This window comes from Accipiter gentilis, chromosome 15 (genome assembly GCF_929443795.1).
Source record: "Accipiter gentilis chromosome 15, bAccGen1.1, whole genome shotgun sequence".
In the NCBI taxonomy this organism is placed as follows: domain Eukaryota; kingdom Metazoa; phylum Chordata; class Aves; order Accipitriformes; family Accipitridae; genus Astur; species Astur gentilis.
The window spans coordinates 22167607-22182461 of NC_064894.1; the positions used below are offsets into that span (position 1 = coordinate 22167607).

General features: G+C 43.4%; 1 pseudogene; it reads left to right on the forward strand.

Annotated features, from left to right (window-relative positions):
* The first annotated feature begins 904 nt into the window (after positions 1-904).
* The window catches only part of LOC126045968 (proto-oncogene tyrosine-protein kinase ROS-like), a 40154-nt pseudogene continuing 26203 nt past the window's right edge, over positions 905-14855 (forward strand).

Sequence of the window (14855 nt, forward strand, 5' to 3'; positions counted from 1 at the left end):
TACGGCCGTCGGCTGGTCTAAACTGGGCTGAGGGGTCCGTCATCGCTCCCGCCGCTAAACGCTCAGACAAGGATCGTTAAGGGGATGCTGCCGCCCGGCGACCACCGGTCGGTACTGCCGCTCGGAGGGGGGGACGGGACGGGGACGGGGACGGACACGACGCGCATGCGCGGTGCCGCCCGGTGAGGAAACGCCGCGGCCGCTCGGCGCGCAAAGCGCGGGAACTGCAGCGCCGGTGCCGCCCGCCGGGTGCTCGCTGCTGCTGCTGCTGCTGCCGCCGCGTGGCCGAAGCGTGGAACTGCAGCGCGGCCGCCTCTCCTGCTGCCGCTGCAGCACGGCAGCGTGCCGGGCCCGATTCCCGGTGGTGGGTGAGGGTCAGGACCACCGGTGCGGGACGGGAAGCTTCAAACCGCCCGCTGCAGCAGGCTCCGGGTCTGCTGGAGGCGAGCCGGGTCAGGGCAGCCCCAGGGAGCTCCCCGGGAGCTGGTAGAAGGGAGGAGGAGAAGGGGGCTGGCACCCCTCCCTCATGTCGCCAGAGCTCCCCTTGAGCCTCCCCCGGCCCCGCTCGCCCCGTGCAGCTGCCCCCAGTTCCAGCGCCACCCCCCACCCCCCCTCCAGGTCACCCCCCAGCCCTGTCCTAAAGGCAGCAAGCTGGCCCGGCGACGCGCTGCCTTACCGCAGGTGCCATTAGCGGCCGTGCGGAGAAAGAGGGGGGGCCGGCCGGGGTCGGCTGTGGTAATCACGGCGGCTGCCGGTCCCTTCTCTCGCCCAGAGGCTGCGCCGAGGACGGGGTTGTCCGTTCCTCCCCCGGGGATGCCGTGGGCTGCCCCCGCCCCAGGCTCGTCTCTGCTTGGCCTCGCTCCCCTCGCAGCCTGGGGACCAACAGGGACAGGAGCTGCCGTGGATGAAGCCGGAGAGGCCGCAGAAAGGCAAAGAAGAAGAACTTGAAGGCCATCCGGCCGGCAGCTGCAGGTAAGAGAGAGAGCCTGCCTCTCCGGGGGAGGAAGGGTCCCTCTTCATCTTCGGCAGCAGGCCAAGCTGCCGATGTCCACCACAGGGTCTGTATGTGTCGCCAGCAGCGCCGTACGGCCGCGTCGTGCGTGAGGGAGCAAGGCTGTGCGTCTGGGAAGCCTCGTCTCGCAAGAGCTGTAAGACACCCACGTGTTCTCTCAGGTGGAGGACAGCCGAGCGGCCCGAGTTACTGAAGAGGAAGGGAGGAGAGATGGGGAAAGAAGGATCTGTCAAATTCTCCCAGCAGACCCCAGAGCGAGAGCTGTGGTGAGTCTTGGGGGCCCTGTCGCCCTTCTTGTGCATCCTGGTCCCTCCCGGTCTCTCCCCTGGCCCCCTCTCTTTCCCACGCTGCTGCAAATTTTTCAGTTTTTCCCTCCCCTGTACCTCTCCTCTTCTCTCTATTCTTGTGACTTGGTCTCTCTCCCCCTTTTTTGTCATCCTCTGTTTCTGTCCTGCAGCCCATCGTTTTTTCTCCCTTTTCTATCTCTTTGACCTGATCTGCATCCATCTCTTATTTCTCCACAATTTCTCTGGTCTGTTCCCTGGCGCTCTCTTCCTCTCTGTGCCTGTACATGCCGCTCTGTGTCCCTGCCTTCCTATCTCCTTCCTTCCTTCGTTTTCTTTTTCTCTACCCCTTTGTCTTGCTCACTGCCTATGACTATGAGCAAGAAAGACAAATTGAGATCCATTACAATGGCCATCAAAGGCTGCATTTCATGTCTGAACCACTTACTAAATTTTTAATAGATGTTATACACTTTTTACTTCAGTGTTTACTTTTGCTCTCATGCAGGTCAAAGTTAAGTCTGCTAAAATATAGCGTTGAGTGACTGGAGTGCTGAGAAAGCTTATGAGCTGCAGTAGATTTTGAAGTGGTGTTTCTCGAAAGTCTCCACATCAGTGGATAGGAGAGGGGATAGAGTACGCTCTATGTTGTGAAAATTCTTGCAGCTCCATTGTTAGCTACAGGACTTGGCTAAATAGATACCTCTCAGTCTGAGTGCAGGAGTGCATTTGTCTCTGTTTATACACCTCTTTTTTTGCTAAACAAGTTAAAATCAGATAGCTACACACCAATGAAAAACAGAAAGGAATCACCATGAAGTTTTAGATATTCTTCTGTAATTTACACCTCACCAATTGCTATCTGTCTATGACAGCATTGGGCTTGCAAAGCTCAGGCTCAAAACTAAAAGTTAACTGCAAGGCAGAGTGTTTGTTTTAATAGGAGTACTTTGCTCTGGTTTTTTCATCTTTTTTTTTTTTATGCGGTTCCTTCAGCCCCTACAAACCCTAGAATATATGTGTTATGAAATAATCTACATGAAAGTGGTAAGAAAGTCCTTGTGGAGTTCGGGTGGGACAGACCTGAAAGGGACAATGGAGTATTAACACATTTTAGGGTTTACTATCAACTACTGAGTCACAGTGGCACTGCTGACATTTTCATGGAGTGGAACGTGAGCAATGTTAAATCCACCCTGATGCTCTTTTCTTTCAGGGATGTGCTTCCCAACCTCACAGTAAGGTTTCAGGTATGAAAAATTACTGAGCTTATCTCATGCTAGATAGTAGATGTTATCAGTGCAGTCTGATGCGTTTACCTAGGAGATGGTATTGCGCTTGGGGCAAGAACTTGTGGTTTTGCCTTGTAGAACTGCTGATTCACTGACTCACCCTTGGATACCTGGCTTAACCTTTCTACGGATTGTATTGTTCACTAAGTAAGGTGGAAAACAATGCTGCAATATTATACAGGTTTGGTAAAGCCCAAAAGAAACTTTTCTAGAGGTTTCCCAAAGCCACTGCTAAAAGCTGCATGTTAAACACAGATTTGACTGAGCTGGTGGAGGGTGACAGGCCATTAAAACAGAGCCACAGATCAAGAGAAGTTCCACTGCTGGAGAAATGCACAGACTCAAATGGCTTCCATAAGAGGAAACTTCCATATTAAAACTTGTAAAGAGGTCATGTTTCCATTGTGATAAAAGGTTTGGAACACACAGAAGGTGTGCTTGAAAGACAAGTTAAAAAACACGAGAGCATGTCACAGACCAGGTACTGATGGGGGAGAACACCGTATTGGTTGCAACATCAACCAACTGTCGACGCGGAAGTCACGGACACTGCACACAATCAATATGATTAAGGCAGATGCCAATTTATTGCCCAAATAGCTTGTTTTATATAAGTATTTTAGTTCCTGCTCATGCGTAAGCCATCTGTTGATTGGTTAACATGTGCTGTCCACGCGCCTAAAACAATAATTTGATAGGATAAGGCCTTCTGATCACGCAAACGGTTCCCCCCGCCTGTAACTTGTCTTGTGTCCTGCTTTCAGTCACGTAGGCCCAACTTTGTTCAGCTTTTTGTGCTTATTTCATCAAACTTGTAGCAACAGTTAGCCTTGCTCTACTTTTCATGCTCGCTTCATCAAATTTGTAGCAACAGTTAATCTTCGCCACATCCTTGAGGCCTACTGCTTGCAGAGGCCTCTGGCTCACTGAATAATCAGTTCCATTGTGCCTGGATTGTTCACTATTTGTCCATTGTTTTCCAAATATCCCACAACCAACAACAGGAATTGCTGCAGCCTGGGGAAGGAGACAAGACTGACTGGTGTCCTATGAGCTCTAATTGATAGGTGCAGCATGAATTGTCACTCTCTGGGCCGCTGCTTAAAATTCTCTTCATAGCTATGGTCCAGCCCTGAATGTAGACTTTGAACTGACAGCACAGCCGCAGGTCAAGCAGAGCACGTGCTTATGTTCCTAGCTGAGCAGCCAGGGGATCTGGTTCTGGTTTTGTCATAAACTATGACTCTACAGGCTCTCAAATGCAGTCATTTATGCTGCTACTTAACATATGTAACAATCTCCTGTCCCACAGGTACAAGCCTTCACCTCTGTGGGTCCAGGACCTTTGTCTAATATAGCAGAGATGAATTAATTCGGTATGGATGGCTTAGGTGCCATCTCATGGTTTGCGTGTAATAGCTGGTGAAATCGACAGTACAGGAATTTGGTAGTCTGATAAATAGCCTCTGACACTTTGTGTGACGTGTTCCACCCTACAGTAGACACCACAGAGGGAATAGTTACAGCTTCTGACATGAAATGATTAACACATTTCTTATCATGAGATTAAATTTCAGGAATTTCAAGCCTTTCCTCAAAACTATGCTAAATTAACTTTTCTAGGCAACCCTAGGGTAGTATGGAACAGCAGGTTTTGATGTGTAATCTGCATACTGCTAGAGATCATAGAATATTTCTAATTGGGCTGTGAAAGGTGACCAGGAGAGTTAGAGATCTACTAGGAATTACAGGCTATTAAGTGAGCAAATCTGTTTTTACTAGGCTTACATTTGTTAGGTAAGCATCCACAGTGCCACTGAAAAAATCTCAGGAGTTTGCATGTGATGACAAGAAGGCATCTCATTGTTTTATTTATTTGCTGTCACATACGATCAAATATAATTTATGCAGGACCATCATTTATTTTTATCTTGTACTTGCTTTCCTTATGAATGACTGCTGTTGTCTAAAATATTTTTTGTAAATTCTGCTGTGCCCTTTTCCTTCCAGATCTTTTCCCTGTCCCAACTCTTATAAATTTTTCTGCCAACAAGTTGTTTCTTACTGACATAGACGATAATCATACCATATAGGAACTTTCAGCAAAGACAAATGTAAAGGACATCTGTTATACTGCTAATGATAAGGAAGTGTACTATATCGTAGAAGATTCTCTTTTTTCTTCTGAATATACAGACTACTTCAAAGTTTCAGGTATTCCTTTGGTCATTCCCTTGCTTGCGAGAATCTAGGAAAATACGTGGCCATTATTGTCATTATTTTGGGGCTAATTATGTTTTATAAGAAGTCAAACCTGCATATTTGACACACAAAAAAGCAGCATGATGACCAAAGCACATTTAATAGCAAAGTACAGTGGGGAAAACAGAACTGGAAAGCCACAGTTTTCTTAATGACTGTCGGTTCCTGTAAGACTTAATATGAAAGAGATTAGCTGGATAATTTTCCATTCTAGCAGTACAATAAAAAATATGTATAATATAATAAAATTTGGATTTTGATTTTTTTGTCATCAATAGCTATTAGAATAGGCCAGAGTATGCCATTGGTAAAGTTGTTCTATTAAACACGTATGGTTTTACTGACATCTGCTTTTTTGATAAGATATTTCAACAGACATTTAGTTTAAAATTCACACTATTAAATACCAGAAATTTATTTTTTGTATCAAATGTAATTTAATTTAATTTTATTTCATTCTAATGTCAAGAATATGGAAGCAACAATTGATATTTGTGAAATAATAGTCTTCATTTGTATAAAAATATTGGAATCGTCGTTCCATGGCATCTCTTTATACTTTGACTTCTACTTACCAAGTAGAAATTATTTCAGAACCAAATCTGATTTCATAATATCCTAACACCAGGTGGGAAATTTCTGCTTTCAAGCAGTTTTAGTAATGTTTTTATTTTTTTCTTAAGTTTTTCACAGATGCATATCTTCACACTGCCACAGCCATCACAGTTGACTGGATTATAAGACATCTCTTTGTTGCCCTGAAAACACCATGGAATGAAACTCAAATATTTGTTGTTGATCTTGAGCTCAAGATAATATCTCTAAAAGCCTTGAACATACAGTTGGGTAAAGCTAATCTAACTGTATCATCTCTTGTCATATCCTTTCTTAAGATAAGGCATATATTACTAATAACTTTTTAAAGCATATTTTAAACATGATTTTCATTAAATAATTAACTGTTAAGGACCAAAAAGGATTTTTATAGTATGTGAGTCTTTGCATTGTATAAATCTCAGAAATTTCTGGATGTAGTTGTACTTTTATACAAGTAACCTCTCTTTTTGCTGCCATTGTCTACAGGAGAGCATCACCTGTGAGCTGCCAGTGGCTCCTCTTGCACACAGATAATTTCTTGCTTTTTGTCCTGAGAGCAGTCACATTTTTCCCCTTAAGAAAACCTCTCTCTGTCTTTCAAATTAAAGTGAAATAAGAGGTGCAGGCACTCTGACACTTCTTTTGGGGTCCAGACATGTTATACTTTGGAAGTTCTCATCCAACCATGCTATTTTTTTTTAATCTTAACACTCAGATCTCTTAGCATCTGCAGCGTCAAGAAATAAGGCTCTCATCCTATGTGGATTTCTGAATATTATGAACATATTCCTAAGGAGTCTATGGCAAAAAATAAGAAAAGCTGGCCTATGATCAGTGGATTTCAATTCTTTGCATGGGAATCCACATCTATATTGTAAAATTTGTATGACATACTGATTGGATACGATTGAATACTATTGGGATGTGGCAAGAATTCACACCGTTGCTTCTTTGCGTGGTGAACTGAGCCATCCTGCAGCAATGTACACCCTTTCAGTGGTGAAACATAAAGGTAGCATATGAAATGGGAGACTGGGTTGCTCCATTGAAATGGAATTTTTCAGTCACAAGTTGAAATGAAACATGAAACTCAGAACGGACTTCTCTAGTTGGGGCAAAACAAAACATCGGGATAAAAATAAAGTCCTAGACAAAAAAACACCCCAAACAACCAAAAAACCACACCAGCCCCCAAACCCTGAGCATTTTTAATATGTATTTGTATCAACATTCAGAGCTTTTCACAATTTGTTGAAAAATTTCCAACCAGCTGTAAACGTAATGTATATGTGTCCTGGCACTTATGTTCTCAATTTCATGAATGTAACTGCTAGTCTAAATTGTAATCAGATGCTGCTAGAGCCTCTTGAAGTGTGTACACTATTTCACACCTCTGAAGCTGTGTGAATTCCCTCTGTCTTTCCCACCATTCTATAACAAAATGAAAGAAGCTTGGATTAATCTGTACTTTGCAACAAATAGTGAGCTAGAGGGAATTAAAAAAAAAAGGAAGACAACTTGGAAAAATTAATGCATTGTTCTTGCCACAGAGTGTCACTCTTACTCCACATATGTTTTAGCTAGTAAAATGAGAAATTTGTCTTCTTTACTAGTCTAGTTTCTGCACATTTCATTTAAATAATCTGCAGTCTTGCTACTAGAGCATAAATTATAGTATATGTACTCATCATTCTGATATGTTGGGAACATAGATAGTGTAATGACTTCTTAACTCTTTACCTATCTGGACAGTTCAATAGGAAAAAAGAATTTTTAATGCAGCGTTGGGGCATGCCATATACCATTTCAAAGTCTGTGATCCCAGAGCTTCAAAGGAAGAGTTGATTTTTCCAGAACAATTACTGAGTAACCAGCTGGCATGGGCATCAGACCAGCAACCCAGTTTCTTGCTTACACATCTCAGCCAGACCATGTATTTCTGAGTAAAATTGTAAAAGTTGGCAATAAATGCTTAGTTTTGGGTTTTCTTTCTTCAGACTTTTCTGTTCAGGAAAAGACTTTCCAATTGGAATAGTGCATGGGTATACTTTTTTTGTGCATGTCTAAGTAAGCATCATATTAAACTCACATCTGAGACCCTGATTAGGAAACTAAGAGAGCAGGAATTCAGTGATATGACTATAAATGTAGAGATATAGGACAGCAGCTGGGTTTTTTTTGTCTGCTTGCATGGTAGGATAGCCAAGGAGATCCTAAAAAAGTCCCTCAAAATATTTTGAACTTGTCTGCAGCTCACTGACTGTACAAGAATATGAGTTTTACATGTGTAGAGTGTCAGTCCTGTAAATGGATCATATTCATATGCTTATAACTTTTTTCTTTCCTCAGTGACATTTCTTGACTTCTCTAAAAATAAAACAAAAAACCAAACAAACCTCTAGTGAGATCTGTACCGAAAAGGAGATTAATTTTTCTTTCTGTTCCATTACCAGAGGGAGTTGATTCCATTAAGACAGTGGTTTTGTCTGACACCACCATCAACATACCTTGGAGTGAACCTTTGAAGCCAAATGGACCTCTAGAATCCATCCACTATCAAATCTCTGTCAATTTATTACCTTCTGTCCCAGCGACACCCTTGCAAAAAAGTGAATTTCCAAATGGAATGCTTGCGTGGTCTGTCAGTGGGCTCCAATCCAGAACAAACAATTTATTCAAGGTATAATTACAAGCAGTTTTACCTATTTGTTCACTAACCGGCAAATCTTTAGACTGCTCTTCTGTAAAGCTATATGTGTGTTTTTGAAAATATGAGTTCAAAACTTTGCAGACTTCTCTCAATCCTTCAGTCTTAAGGAAAATTAACATGGGTTGTTCAGATTAAATCCTTAGAGCTCAGATCTTTTCTATTTGGGGAGCACATCACAGATCTCAAGAGTAAATAGGAGTTTCTGCTGCAGTCCTGCTGTTATTGCCTCAATACTTGATGCAACATGCTAAGAGAGGGTCAAATGATGGGTATTCATCCCCTGTTCTCAAAGGAGGATGCCTGGAACTGTGAGCTGCTTGTGAAGGACTAGGTGAAGTGTAATAAGCAGGGCTATGTGAGTGTGAATGGGTCATGGCCAAAAGATAAAGGCTTTTCTCAGGAAAGCAACATACCCGAAACTTTCATAAAAGGGAAACCTCTATATATTATACCAAAAGCAGCCTCAGGCATTTTGCCAATTGCTGCTTTTCCTTTAATAAACAACTTTACATTTAGGAAAAAAAAATTTCCAAAAAGTATCTGATATATCCATAGAGATACAGTGATCACTCAATTAATAGTTGACTGATTCTGTCTTGCAGCAGGCACATTTTAAATAGAAGTATATTATAAAATATGCATGCAAAGTTCACAACAAGAACAATATATCAAAGTTGACCCTTTAACAAATTCAGAGGACTAACAATGACTTAAAAATGCAAGTAGGTGCTTGGCTATTTGGTAGCCTTTGAAGAAAATTTCTGTAGACGAGAATATTGAAGGGTGGTTGCAAACCTGCTGAGTTTGGATTTCATTGAAATATGATGCTGTCAGTACAATAGAAGAAGTAGTTTCTTCTGCTGTCCAGGCAAGTCACAGACAGAGGTTTTTCAACTACCATATTGAAACAGGAAATCTGTAGAAGCAGGAAATGTAAGAATAGGCCAGCCCCATGATAGCTAGCAGAAACAACAGAATAGGATATCCATCCATCAGCTGCTGCAGTTCATGTGGACTTCTATGTCAGCATCATGCAAAAACTTTGGTGGCTTTCATAGTTATGCTGGGCGAGAGAATGAGCACAAAAGAGTAACTTCACGTGGAAGTGAAATCAAGAAGGTGGAGGAACCAAAGGAGTTCAAAGTAGCAAGGACTAAAAAGGCAGTTGGGAAGGCTCTGTTAGTATGCTGAAGAAGACAACAAAAGGAATAACAGGTTGCAGTATTTAGTGCTTTTTTTGTTTAGTTTTTAGGTACAGGAGTCCTGAGACTAGATATTTAACACAACTGCATGAAGCCAACAGTAGTGCAACAGGTTAAAGACTATTTATGTAGGTTGTATGTATTTAAGTCAGCAGCATCTGATGGCCTTAAACTACATAAGGAAATGGTTAAAACAGTCTGTGAATGTTCACAGTTATCTTCTGTAACTTTTGGAAGAGAGTAAGTCCCATAGAAATAGCAAAAAGAGGTCATACTTAGCTTAAAAATGGAAATTATTTTATATATATAAAATATATATTTTATGTATATATTATATATATTTATAGTGTAACTTCAGTACCTGAAGTTATTTTAAGGACATATACAGTTTTACTAGAACTATATTAGGACATATATAGGTATGATCAGGACTATATTAGAACAAAATGGTAAACAGTTGGTATACAAGCACCTAGACGATAACAGAGGAATAAAAATGTCCAATGTAGATTTGTAACAAAAAACCATACTGCTTCTCCCTTTACAGATGAAGAGTTAAAAGGAAAACAGTAAATGATGTATCTGGACAGCAGGGCTCTCACCAGAGTGGCGGGAGACCCGCCAGGAGCCAGCATCTCAATCCATCCCACTTCTACCAGTTTGATGCCAGTGCCAGCAATAGATGCCCAGAGCCTGGAGAGGGATCACAGGTCAGCAGGAGAGCACCTGAAGAGCAGCACAAAGGAATTCCAGCCACTCCAGCCAGTAAGTCAGCTTCATCAGGAGCCCAACCTAAATGCCTCTGTGCAAACGTACATAGCATGGGCAATAAACAAGAGGAGTTAGAGACATGTGCATGCCAGCAGGGCTATGATCTTATTGGCATCACGGAGATGTGGTGGGATGGCTGCTATGGCGGGAGTGTTGGAATGGAAGGATACAGGCTCTTTAGGAAGGACAGGCAGGGGAGGTAAGGAGGGGGTGTCACCCTCTGAGTCAGTGACAAGCTGGAGTTCATGGAGCTGCACCTGGGGATGGATGAGCAGACTGAGAGCTTATGGGTCAGGATTAAAGGGAAGGCAGGGAGAGGTGACATTATAGTGGGGGTCTGCTTGGTAGAGTACAATGGGATAAAGCCCCGGAGGGAAGATGGGCCCAAGAAGTCTGGTTAATATTCAAGGATCACCTCCTCCAAGCTCAGGATCAATGCATCCCAGCAAAGAGGAATTCAGGCAAAAATGCCAGGAGGCCTGCAGGGATGAACAAGGAGCTCCTGGACAAACTCAAACACAAAAAGGAAGCCTACAGAGGGTGGAAGCAAGGACAGGTAGCCTGGGAGGAATACAGAGAAATTGTCTGAGCAGCCAGGGATCAGGTTAGGGAAGCTAAAGCCCTGATAGATTTAAATCTGGCCAGGGATGTCAAGGGCAACAAGAAAAGCTTCCATAGGTATGTTGTTGATGAAAGGAATACTAGGGAAAATGTGGGCCCTCTCCAGAAGGAAATGGGAGACCTGGTTACCTGGAACATGGAGAAGGCTGAGGTACCCAATGACTCTTTTTCCTCAGTTTTCACTGGCAAGTACTCCAGCCACACCGTCCAAGTTGCAGAAGGCAAAGTCAGGGACTGGGAGAACAAATAACTCCCCACTATACGAGAAGATCAGGTTCAAAACAATCTAAGGAACCTGAAGGTGCATAAGTCCATGGGACCTGATGAGATGCATCTGCAGGTCCTGAGGAAACTGGCGGATGAAGTGGGTAAGCCACTATCATATTTGAGAAGTCGTGGCAGTCCAGTGAAGTTCCCACTGACTGGAAAGGGGGAAAAATAAACCCCATTTTTAAAAAGGGAAAAAAGGAAGACCTGAGGAATTACAGACAAGCCAGTCTCACTTCTGTGCCTGGCAAGATCATGGAGGAGATTCTCCTGGAAATTCTGCTAAGGCATATGGAAAATAAGGAGGTGATTGGTGAAAGCCAACATGGCTTCACTAAGGGCAAATCATGCCTGACAAATTTGGTGGCCTTCTGCGACAGGGTTACAGTGTTGGTGGATAAGGGAAGAGCAATGGAAGTCATCTACCTGGAGTTGTGTAAATCATTTGATGCTGTCCCGCATGATATCCTTGTCTCTAAATTAGAGAGACATGGATTCGACAGATGGCCCACTCGGTGAATAAGGAATTGGCTGGATGGTCATACTGAAAGTATTGTGGTCAATGGCTTGATGTCCAAGTGGAGAGCAGTGATGAGTGGTGTTCCTCAGGGGTTGGTATTGGGACTGGTGCTGTTTAGCATCTTTGTCGGTGACATGGACAATGGGATTGAGTGCACCCTCAGCAAGTTTACTGATGACACCAAGCTGTGTGGTGTGGTTGACACACTGGAGGGAAGGGATGCCATCCAGAGGGACCTTAACAGGCTTGAGAGGTGGGCTTGTGTGAACCTCATGAAGTTCAACAAGGCCAAGTGCAAGGTCCTGCACATGGGTCAGGGCAATCCCAAGCACGAATACAGGGTGGACAAAGAGTGGATTGAGAGCAGCCCTGTGGAGAAAGAGTTGGGGGTGTTGGTTGATGAGAAGCTCCACCTGACCCAGCAATGTGCATTTGCAGCCCAGAAAGCCAACTGTACCCTGGGCTGCATCAAAAGAAGCATGACCAGCAAGTCAAGGGAGGTGATTCTACCCCTCTACTCCACTCTTATGAGACCCCACCTGTAGTACTGCATTCAGCTCTGGGTCCCTCAGCATAAGAAGGACATGGACCTGTTTGAGCAGATCCAGAGGAGGGCCATGAAGATGATCAGAGGGCTGGAGCACCTCTCCTATGAAGACAGGCTGAAAGAGTTGGGGTTGTTCAGCCTGGAAAAGAGAAGGCTCCAGGGAGACCTTATAGCAGCCTTCCAGTACCTAGAGGGGGGCTACAGGAAAGGTAGAGAGGGACTTTTTACAAGGGCACGTAGTGATAGGGCAAGGTGTAATGGCTTTACACTGAGAGAGGATCGATTTAGATCAGATGAAAGAAAGAAGTTTTTCACTGTGAGAGTGGTGAGGCACTGGAACAGGTTGCCCAGAGAGGTTTTGGATGCCCCATCCCTGGAAGTGTTCAAGGCCAAGTTAGATGGGGCTTTGAGCAAGCTGGTCTACTGGAAGGTGTCCCTGCCCATGGCAGGGGGGTTGGACTAGATGATCTTTAAGGTCCCTTCCAACCCAAACCATTCTATGATTCTATGATTCTATTATTTTCAAAAGCACCCAAGTAAACATTGTCTGCAGAATGCGCACTGGGTGCATCACAAATACAGTCAGAGAGTGGTTTTCACAGTTCATACATGGTCTGGGAGAACATTCAGCTGTTGGCTGGAGGGGATCTGTTCTGGTCTTAAATTGATTTTGTGCTTTTGTTAATGATTTGGATGATATAATGGGGAATACATATACACACACGTACTTGTATACCTATATGTACGTATGTAAGTATGCATACCCCAACATAAGTCATATTTGATTGTGGCTTAGTGGAAGGTGCTGTGCTAAGGCATCTCCTCACCTTGTGTTTTTGTGATTCTAAAACACTGCCTAGTGTGTGATGTGACATCTGCATGCCTGTGTAAGAGCATGTGGCATTTAAGAAAGGTCTAGAAAGAGAAGAGTCTTGGTAGAAAGATGAAATGAGAAACTAAGAGTCTCTGAGGAAGGGGACTCTAGGCCATGAACTTCCAGCCCAAAGATGTGTAATGCTGCAGCTGTGAGGCTCAAAATCTTTGTACATCTATAACTGTTTTGCCTGAATATTGTCTTCTTTGAAAGCAGCTAGTCTTCCAAACACTTGGAGTTGCTAAAGGCACCTTTCCCACTGGTCTGGTACTGTACAATTCATCCATTTCCTTACTAGGTTCTTGCTTTTCATCCTGATGAGAACTGGTTTTCTGAAAGTGTCCCTGTTACTGCAAAATCTTTAGACTCCACCTGTACCTGTCAACATAGTTCCCAGAAATACCAGCTTCCAGCTAGAATGGAGAGCTCCTCTGCACATCAATGAAACCAGCTTCTGGTTTGAACTGTGTAAGGTAAAAATACCCCTTAGTTTTTTTCCAGATCAAATTGAACCCATTCTGTCCTGGTGAGCAGGACAGGGTGGCAGGATGTATATGAAGAGTCTCAGTGGATAATTTGGGCATGGTGACATCAGTCTTAATGGCTCAGAAGGGGCAGGATGGAGGCAGTGTTTGCCAGGAACAAGGAGGAGTGCAGCTGTAGCATTTAATGCTCCATAGTGCCAAAGAACATCCTGGATGACCCCACCAGAATTCCTCCTGGGTCTCCTATTTCAGTAGAGTCCCCTCCCTCTTTCCTCACTGCCCTCCCCCAACCTGGTGTGTAGCTACAAATCCTACGTCTGCTCTGCACAAGAAAGAGAAGAAAAGGGTTTTCAGCATTAAATATCAGCTACAACCTAGTATCTGAATTTGATTTTGCTGTGGTAGAGGTTAGGAGAAAATGCTGGAGAGAAAAACAGGTCTGGTAGTGCAGGCTGTAGAGGTAAGTGCTGCAGTGACAGCAGCATGGATGGAAGCTTCAGATTTTAATGTCTGGACCACTGGACACAGAAAATGTCATGTGCTAAACTGGATCACGTAGATTCCTTAATATAGATAATCGGATTCATTAGGGCTACACCAAACGTTTCCCTGCCCTAAAACAAATGTCATAGCACAATTCCACTAAACCACCTCCGTTCAATTGCATCATGGCAAGCTGAACTCATGGGCACATCGTGGTGATCCAGAAATACAAGCTGCACAGAGATAAGCAAGGGGAAGGCTCCTTTTGGCTGTGCAAAGGGGCCACTTAATCTGTTGTCCTTTGTGGCTGCCAAGACTTGTAGGTCTCCTGAAAACAAAGAAAAAACCTAGGTTTTGTGTCCTTGGTCCCTAAGAGGACGAAGTCCCGTGACTGAAACAGCATGTGTGCAATCTCTCCCCTACAATATTAAAAGGTGGCAAAGTAGTTAATCTACCAAGGAATAGAACTGTGACACAATTTCAGCAGAGCAAGAAGGTTGACCGCAATGATATTTTATTTTTCTAATGGCAAACAAAAAGTGACTGGTTTTCTCCTGCAAACACTATGTGCACAGCAGATCTTGTTCACACAGGCAATCTCACAGGGACTCTTCTTTCAACCAACTACTTTGTAAAAGTAACAGTAGTTCATGTTACAGGAGTGAAAAGCACTTCCTCTTCAACAAGCTTTAAAGCTACAGGTAAGCACTTAATGTAGGGAAACAAGATTTTAAGACTTTTCAGGACGTGAATATTCAAACACAGTATTTTGTAAAATTTAGCAGGCAATTTTCTTATACTAAGAGCCAATATTTGTGTCTGTTTGAAGAATAAATAACACAATACCATATCTGTAAAAGTAATAGGGGGAAAGAAATGAGGTTCACTTCCAAGTGGAGCAGAGGAGAAGAGTGAGGGAAGCTGAAAT